Consider the following 10423-nt stretch of genomic DNA (forward strand, 5'->3'; position numbering starts at 1 on the left):
CTATTCGTCATTTTTTATTAAATAACCTAATTTAGCGGATTGGCAAGCGCAGCTTAGGACGTCCACCAGCGAGATGGACGGATGAACTGGTTAAAGCTGCGGGTTCACGGTGGATGCAGGCCGCTGCCAACCGAAGCGACTGGAGGTCTGTGGGGAAGGCCTATGTCCAACAGTGGACGTCCAACGGCTGAGATGATGATGATGGTGACGATGACGATGAATCTAATTTAGAAATAGAGCCCATGCAGAGTATTAGTATGATGCGCGGGTTTCACTTTAAATGAAGCCAATAAATAACGTTTTTATGGTATTTTTAAAGTTTTTCAATTTACGAACTCGTACCTATCGCGTCTTGTGAACGAACCACAGAACAAACTAATTTTAAAGTTTTTGCTTACGGCTATTCGACGTAGTTTGTTCCTTGTAATACTAGAAGATAAAAGATTTTATTAACTTTCGTTTGTGTTTTTGTTCAAGATAATATTAAATTAGACACGAATATCTCTAAAGATCTTTAATCGAATTATTTATTATTCGCTGAAATAAAGGTAGTTTATTTATTGCGTACAAGTAGATTTTAATAATTTATTGAATCAGGCGTTACTTTGCGGAGGTCCATATCAATGAACTGAAACAATTACTTTGCGCACCCGCGACCTTATGATAGCTAAGCGTATGCAAAATATGCGTGTTCATGCAGTTCCTCCACCTCCACACTGTAAGAACACACACAAATCACACAAACCCATCTAGACCGAACCGATAGTTGCGAACTCAATCAGAGCTTATCTTCCGAGCAATACTACCGTTCACTATTCTACCATCTAACAATCCATCTAATTGTAGTCTAACATCTGGTAGCATGGTGAACGGTTGTGTTGCTCTGAAGATGAGCTCTGGTTGAGTTCGAAACGCGTCAGTGTAGTGTGGTGGTAGGTTTGTGTGATTTATGTGTGTTCTTACAGTGTGGAGGTGGAGGAACTGCAAGAACAAAGTAAACAAACTAATTGTTTCAGGTCAAGTAGATTTAAGTTTATTAATTAAAAATATCTTAATATTTTTACTGACTTTGTAACATTTGACTGGTCAATGAATTTGTAAGAAGACATTTCGCACCGTAAAGACCTTTACCCTACCTTCTAAATAATAAGGTACCTTTGAAGTTCTTAGAAATTAGTGTAGTACCAAGTGGTTCCCTTATAATTTCACCCAGCGGAGCCGATTAAAATTCAACGGCCAAAATCGCGAAATGAGCGTTCCGACCTAAATCGAGCCACGGATTTAAATAAAAAGTTGCCTCGAGAAGAAAGGGAATTCGAATGAGACTGGGGGGACTCAAAGAAATTACTTTTAGATTTTTTTTACCTTTAAAAAGCGGAATTGCAAAAATGAGCGTGCTATAGGTACAATTGTATATTTGCGAATAGGCAGAAAACGTATTTCACTGTAAAATTATGGCATCGTTATTCTTATAATTCATTGTTGGTTCGATGATTGTGAAAGATTCTACATTCACAAAATTTGCGTCCATTCCGAGATCATTAAATATTAAATTGCAAATACCACAAGCTTCACGTTTTCTTCTGGCTTTTCTGGATATGAATAGCTTTGTCCGCGCCATCATAAAGGAAATTTGTCTCTTCTTTATTAGTCCGTACTTTATGAACTGACGAGTCTGTTAGACAACTTTATGTTACCTGATTCAGCCTCCAATCGTCACTGCGGCAAAATTAATTTTCGAAGTTATATAGCATTTCATTAAATATATTTCTGTATTCCTAATAGGCAGCCCATTAGCGTAAATTATACCTTTCCGCCAATTTATCCATTTGCTGAAGGAGACTTCGCCTTTATTCGGAAAAATAGAAGGTGCACAAAATTTTGCGTCATTAATGAGCGTTAGATGTTTTTGACAACGGCTTTTGTAAGCAGGTAAGTAAGTACTTAATCCGAAAAACTGTGACGTGTAAAGACTGTGAGACAATATTAGATCAAGTACAAAAGAATATATATAAAATGATGTCGCCACTTGTGAACTGTCACACTTTTAACATGCAATGTTGTAGTAAAATTTTAGTTCTATTTTCATCCATATTCTAATATCCTTATATATTTCTTTTCTAATGAGCTTACAAGACAACTGTACCATCAGTGACCCCAGTAAGAGCTGTTAATGCCACGAAAGCGAATAATAATACTTTCCCAAATGATGCAACTACCTACAGGCCACTATAACAATAATACCATTTAGGAAGAGCAAAAGAAAATATCTAAGGATGGTTTGTAAAATTGGGACAATCCACCGCTCGCGTAACTTCATCTGAGGCGACCCCGCGGGTTACCGCTCAATTATTTTCTCCCTTTGTGCTGCTCTGTCTCGTAGAAATGTTTTTTCTTATCTCCTTCATATTATTTTGCCACTGAACGCTTTATCAATTTGGCTTTATCCTGAGTGGCATTTTAGAAAAGATGTTGTCATGTGGTTCATTGCATGCAACCATATTTTTAATTGCGTATTTGTCCTCATTGAAATCAATTTTGTAATGTGGTTTAAGTGTGATTAAAGCTTCTAGTAACTAATTAATCTATGCTATATGTTAACTATCGATGTTGATTGGGAAGCCAGCAGTTTAAATTGAATTTGTATTGATGAATTGAATCAGGTCAACAAGTCTGGGATGAAGTGCAGAGGGTGTAGTTTGTGCAGTCGCACTGTTTTATCTCGATTGAATTTGGTATGAAGCTAGACAAGCTAGACTAGCTGGCTAGGAAAACACCATGCCGGTACAGAATTCATAAACTCATAATCTGTTCCAGTTTTCTAGACAGGTGATGTGATTAAATTTATTATTCTAATAGAAATTATAAACACCTATTCAATACAATACAATACAAATATTCTTTATTAAAACTTAATTAACTACAGTTAAAAACCTTTTCTTCCAACTATACCTTAATTTTCATCATAACCGCACTAAATACCCAGCACAAAGCGGGACTTTTCTGCTCTAGAGTAGAAAAAATGTATGAAAATCCTTTATTGCGTTTTTTTTTAAATTGCACCACCAAAGAGGTAACACAAGTATTTTTGCTATAAAATTAGCCTGCATAGTGTAAAAAAATCTAGTGTTAGGTTGCTCAACCTAACGGTCTTATGAAATTTGACAGATTGCGTACAAAAAAATGTTGCTACCAATCCTACCAAAAACAGTACCTATGTAGCCGTATATTTATAAAAAAGCCTGGCATCCATCCGAAATTTGACAGATCGCGGGTAAAAATATCTGCTACTGGCTACCTACTAACTCTGCCAAAAAAAGTAAGAAATTAAAAAAAAAATGGCGGGAACCTTGCTAATTTTCCGTGGACATTTTTTGAGAGTGCGAATGTAAACTTACAAAAATGGAATCATCGAGTGCTAGTGACATTTCTTTCCTATTAATTGTTTACCAGTCGTGGGTTCCAACCCCGGCTCGCACCTCTGAGTTTTTCGAAATTCATGTGCGGAATTACATTTGAAATTTACCACGAGCTTTGCGGTAAAGGAAAACATCGTGAGGAAACCTGCACAAATCTGCGAAGCAATTCAATGGTGTGTGTGAAGTTCCCAATCCGCACTGGGCCCGCGTGGGAACTATGGCTCAAGCCCTCTTGTGAGAGGAGGCCTGTGCCCAGCAGTGGGACGTATATAGGCTAGGATGATGATGATGATGAATTGTTTAGCATGAGTTTTTTTTCGCCTACTATTCCTGCAGGGCTACTACGAAACTCGAAAATCGAAGTTCGTATCGTACCGTCCCTCTCACTCTCGTATTAAATAATATAAGCATCAGCGGGACGGTACGTACTTCGATTTTCAAGTTTCGTAGTAGCCCAGCTGTAATAGTCGAAAGAAAAGCAGATTATGCACCTCGCATTAAGTAATTTATATTGCCCTCGTGCTTTTTAAAGCCCTCGCTAACGCTCGGGCTCCAAATCGGCACTCGGTGCAATAATAAATAACTTTCTGCTTGGTGCAACAATCTACTATTACTAGTAAAAAGATCTATCTGCATAAAGTGTTTGATTATTACTATTGCTTGATGCAGTTTGGTTATAGGATAATTAGTCTATAACGGATGAAACTTTTTTTTCTGGAGAAAAATAAACTAAATGTGTGTTCTTTTACCCGTGACATGTCTATAGGGTATCGCAATCCAGCTCGAAAATGCAGCGAGCCTAATAGATACTCTTCCACAGGAACATGATATAAGAGAATTGCATCTAGAGTTTATTACTTTATATTACTTAGTGTACTTCTAATCGAAATACTCTCAACTTCTTTTTTTTTTTTGGCAACCAAACCAACCTGTCAATGACTCCTGACAGCAGAAAAGTTTATATTGCGTTTTAGCAGTTTTTAAGTAGTTTCAAATCAGTGCAGTAGAGTGATTTCTTCATATACCTAAAACAGACATAGATAAACATTGAGATAATACAAAAAATTAATACAATTCAAAACATAAGGCAATGCAAAACAAAGTATTTTTTACACAAAAATTCTAATTTTATTAATTTGTAAGATCCTTTGCGGAAGGATTTGTCAAATCGCGACTTATGCAAAGTAGTACAGTCGAACAAATTGAATTGACCCAGGAGTGAACCTTTTAATAATCAATTTCTCTACGATTTCCTTGACAAAAGTATGAGTGTCAACATGAAATTAGTAGCACGAAGGTTCCGCCCTGGGCCATGATTAAATTTGTTCGACTGTACATCAGCCATTTTGCAGACGGTAATATAGTATGAAGCCGACGGATGGCGTTGGCGTGGCGGGGATATTACGGACCGGAAATTGAAATTGGGCATCCGCGTATCACCAAAATAAATCACCATTCCATTTTATATTCTTTTTATGTTAAAGGAATACCTAAAATATGATATTTGCAAAATCAAAGGAACAATGTATTACTCGGTATTGTGTTTGTCTTTCTTTTTACAGATAGTCTTTTGACTTCAGTAGTTTTCAGTACTTTTGAGTTCAATAGTTCTTCATTTACTTATTGATATGATAACACAAACGGGTCTTTATATCAGTACCTACCTATTACTTATGAGCAGATGCAATGTGTAGTAACTATGTTTCTGTGGCAGACAAGGTTCAGGACTGAAGTCAGTGTTAGTGTGGTGTAAAGGAGACAAGAGTTCCTTGAACTTATTTTGTTATGTCACATTATGAAACGAAAAAATAAGATTGGTTTTTTGGAATCTTTTTGTATTTTTTATTTTAATTCCAAATTTTTACTTTTACGGTCATCCCGTTAAACTTAAATTGAAAATACAAACTGAATGAAATATACCAGCAGTCCACCAGTGTTGTCCAGCAGTGGTGTAGCGGTATAGCACGTGGCACGGAATGCCGAGGACCTGGGTTCGATTCCCAGTGTTGGTCTTATTTTTCTGGTTTTTCTGTGCATCTATATTTCAGTTTGTATTTTCAACGAAAAAATAGTGTAACTAATAATGACAAAAAATCTTACCCGACTGCCCGAAGGAGGGTTATGTTTTTTATGTAGGGAAACGTCTGTAGGTAAAGCGAAAAAATTTTGTTGGGTTAAAAAACAAATACATCTTGTTGTAATCATCATCATCATCATGTCAGGCCTCCCCAAGGCTCTCCACTCAGACCGGTCTTGTGCTTTCCGCATCCACCGCGATTCTGCGATCTTAACCAAGTCTTCGCTCCATCTTGTTGGAGGCCTACCGACAGCTCGTCTCCCGGTCCGCGGACGCCATTCAAGAACCTTCTGACCCCATCGGCCATCAGTCATGCGAGCAATGTGCGCCGCCCACTGCCACTTTAGTTTCGCAATTCTTCGGGCTATGTCGGTAACCTTAGTTCTACTGCGGATATCATCATTTCTAATTCTATCCCGCAGAGAAACCCCGAGTTTAGCCCTTTGAGTGACTTTGAGTTTTCTCATGAGGCCCATCGTTAGCGCCCACGTCTCAGATCCGCATGTCATCACTGGCAACACACACTGGTCAATGACTTGGCTTTAAACACTGCGGTAATTTGGACGAAAAGACACCCTTGTTGTAATCCTGTTCGTTTTTATGTACGCCGACACCGGCTAGACTAGTTATAGACACCCTGACTTCGATGATGATTCCATTTTCTGTAGCGAATATAATTGTGAATGAAAACTGCGAATGTTTGATTTAGGTTTTAGATATTTAATACGTTATTGTCTATGCATTTCTAAGTATATATTTATCCGTTGCCCCATACATATAGTTCAAGTTTGGCTTAGTTAGGGACTATTGTCACTTGGTGTCAATTAACCCACGATATTTATTATTTTGATTACTTATTTATACAATTTGAATTTAAAACATCGTTTCGCCGCTACTTACGTATCATTCAAATAAAGTTCATTCATTTCTCCATAGGTACCTACTTTAGTTTTTCAGTGCTTAATAAAAACTAGGTATTTTAAAACACACTGAGTTAAAATAGGTACACTCTGTGTCGGAAGCACTATATTCAGGTAATATAAACGGACGAGACAGACGCGACCGCCGTCACCAGCCGTCAATCCCCGGACATCCAGCTACTTGCAAAACCTTTTTAAAATATTGACTGAAACCGAACTTAGTTTTGGCTTTTACCGAATGAAAAGTGACGGTGTCGCAGCAAAGTTGGCTTTTAGAAAATATTGCTTGAATTAGAACGCAATGTATGTATGTATGTAAGTATGTAAACTCTTTATTGTACAAAATAAGTAAACAAACACAGATGACAAACAATGAAATATATGTACAAAGGGATGCCTGTCATTCTTGAATTATATAACTTTGGTTAATACATGAATTGAATGAATTTTAAACGTGGTAGTTAATTGCTATGCAAAAGAAAACAGAAGCATCTTGAGTTACATCGGTTAAATAAAAATACATATAGATAATATGATATGACATGACAATGTGTTTTCTACCATTTTGTGTTTAAAATAGAGTAAATGTAATACAATATATTTTTCTGAATTTGACGAGCTCAGTAATCTTAACTAGCAAGTTCATTTATAATACAAGTTCTCTTTATTGGTGTACTTTCTATTAATGGTATTTCATTTTCATCAAACTTAAATTAAATACTATTGTGTTGCAAAATTCTTGGAGTTTTGTACTTTGTTATATATTTTTATTTTTATTTTATGTGTTACATGTCATTATTGTTGGTTTTTAGTTGTCATATTGCTTTGTGTTGTGTGGTTGTGTTCTTCAAGTCAAAATATTATATTTCACCTTTATCATATTATACCTTCGTTTGATTTTTTACAAGCTTTTAGTTAGTTTCACCTGTCCTGTTGTCTGTCTGTCTGTAATCAAATTTTGCAAGCTAAATTCAGTCAGATTGACTTGAAATTTAGAATACTCATGTAAATTGCGTGACAATACAATAATCTAGTAGTGAAATCCTGGTAGTCTAGCCAGGATCGTCTCTGCAGGATGGAACTCTTCAACGGTTAATAGCATCGACTTGAAATCAACAAAAAGCCAGCAAAAAAAGCTTGTATTAAAAATGATTATTTTTTTATGGTTAGGTCATTAATTACAGTCCATTCATTCGTTTCACTAAGTATGGCAAAGTTTAAGTCGGACTGACTTATACAGAAGTTTGTGAAATAAGACTAACAAGACTGAAACTAAACACAAGTCTAAGCGTAGATACGTTACATAGGAAATTGAAAACACACACATTAATTTTTTACGTCGTTTTACAGTTGAAACTCAACTGCCTCTATTTAGCAAGATCACAGAACCCAAAATTAGCCGTGATTTATATAAATTATTTTAAATGATAACAGCCACTATTAACTACAGTTATAAAAGCAATAGAAAACATAAATCCCAACAAAGTCCGTTCAAAAGCACTCTGTTTTCAGCTCGACTACCCCCAGTTACGACCCCTCTAAACGATAGAAACTAATATTTCTCTTTGATTATCCAATCAATCGGGTGTCACTTTACCTTTTGTTGAACAGAAGTAGATTTAGTTACAATATTTTTACAAAGGAATTTCATTTTATACTTAACAAAGCACAAAATACTTCTTTATATTAACACCAATGTAATTTAGCTCCAAATCCGTTTCGGCTACTTAAATAATGCACTTAGTTCTGCAAGTCCGTTTACAGTATAAATTAGGTTAAGAAGAAGGGCGGGACGAATGGCCGTTTTAGTAAATTAACGTAATTATCTTCCGGGTGCTCCTTGTTTGACAATTTGCGGCACGAGGTTACGTTTCTGTGTAGGCTTTTTAAAAATACAAGTAAGTTTTGGTTTTGGTTTGATCTGCGGCACTGTGTCTTAGCAAGCTTTACATGTCTTTCCAAGACTGTTACTGAAAGAAATCATAAAAGAGTAACTGTGTGAGTTGCGCCAATATACTTATACCCAAAGATAATTAAAGTCAAACCAGCCACTAAATCTCTAGTTAGAGAAGCAAAGTTTAAACCGAAATTATTATGGATATTTGATGACCAGTTGTGCATTTGCTTCGTCTTCCGCTTCCTGCATGGTCGCCACTCGAGGACTTTTCTTCCCTAACTGTTATCTGTGCTTCGAGCGATGTGGTCCGCCTATTGCTACTTCAAATTGCATATTCTTCGAACTCTGTCGATGAATTTGACGATGAACTCGCACTAACAGTTACAAAATTGACTGACGCAAAAAGAGGGGTGTTATAAGTTTGACGCCAATGTCTGTTTGTCTCTATATGGCATCGTAGCTCCCAACTGGATGGGTCAATTTCGATTTGGTTATTTTTATGTAAAAGCGAGTTTTCTTGCGGTGGTTCTTAGCTATGTTTGATAAAAATCGGTTCAGCCGTTTTTGAGGAATAAACTTTGAAATGACAGTGTCGGGGATTTTTTACCTTTTCTCTCTCTCTCCTTTCCTTTCTTTTCTTTTATTAACCCCCGACGCAAAAAGAGGGACGGTGTTATTTTTACTAATTACTAGCAGACCCGGCAAACGTTGTTTTGCCATTTTAATTATTTTATGTGAATATTTTGCTAGTCAAATATAAAATAACTAACTTTTTTTGGGTTGTCCAGCCAACACAAACAAACTGGATGGTTTACCAACGCCAGAACATGCCACGTATAATTTACGCCACTGACAATTGTCCATGCTCTCCGTCGACCACCAAGGGTTGAAAATTATTAAACTACTAATATCGCTATTAAAAAATGGGGGTTGGTGGTAGAGTGGTGAAAATTTAGGGTTGTATGTATTTTTTATGTCTAATCATAAAAAAATAAAAATATTATTTTACTTACCCAGTTTTTTTATGTCCATATGGAGCACCCTTATCACTTAGGGGTATGAAAAATAGCTTACGTCTGATTCTCACACCTAACGAATATACACAAAAAAATCATAAAAGTCGGTCAAGCCGTTACAGAGGAGTTTGGTCACAAACATTGTGACACGAGAATTGAATATATTTTAAATAGATTTACAAGAATGACGTATACAAAGCTTTTAACGCTGCAACTGAAAGCTCGTACCATTGAAAGCTTTTATTTGTTCCGTCAATACTCTTTGACTGTTAACTTGTTAAAAAAAACAAATCCAACCAAATTGATTTCACCCGGAACAGCAAAGGGAACACACAATGGGCACGTTGGTGCGCGAAGTATTTCCAATTATAAATGTACTGGCCCTCTACGAAGTGCAAAATTCGAACTTTGTATCTTGCCGTCCCGCTGACGCTAATTTATTTAATACGAGAGTGAGAGGGACGTTTCGATACGGACTTCGATTTTAGAATTTCGTAATAGCCCTCTGGTCACGGTTGTCAAACTGAACTGCATCGCTACGCAAGTTCAAGCAGCTACAGAGCGGTGTCCATCGCTTAACTTGATGGGTGTCGCTTCAGTGTCAAAGGATCACTCCTGGGGTGTTCTTATCTTTTAAAGGGTATATCACTAAAGTGAGAAAAGTATTAGAAACATCTTGCTATGACTAGAGTTATGGTTTTCCCGGCATATAGCGGCATCCCGCGACTCGGGGCAGATACTTTGTATGAGATAATATGACGATTCAGTTTAGGTGCTAAATTGAGGGTTTGGATCGTTTAATCATGGTAACGTTACATAGCACACATTTTGTTATTGTGATCTATTTCTTATGAGCTTTCATCTTGTACTCTGATTACGAAGCTAATCGCCAAGATATTTGTCGAATGTTTGCTCTCTTTCATTTAATATGTAATTTATATAGGTATGTTTTTGGTTGTGTAGTATCCATATTACAAAGCTTTGCTTAGTTTGAGACTAGCTCATTTGGTGTCTATTGTTCCAACATAATTATTATTTATTTATAACCCGCACATAAGCATCACTAAGCTCATACCACTGTAAGAATCTATAAC

This window comes from Choristoneura fumiferana, chromosome 12 (assembly GCF_025370935.1).
Source record: "Choristoneura fumiferana chromosome 12, NRCan_CFum_1, whole genome shotgun sequence".
Taxonomy (NCBI): Eukaryota; Metazoa; Arthropoda; class Insecta; order Lepidoptera; family Tortricidae; genus Choristoneura; species Choristoneura fumiferana.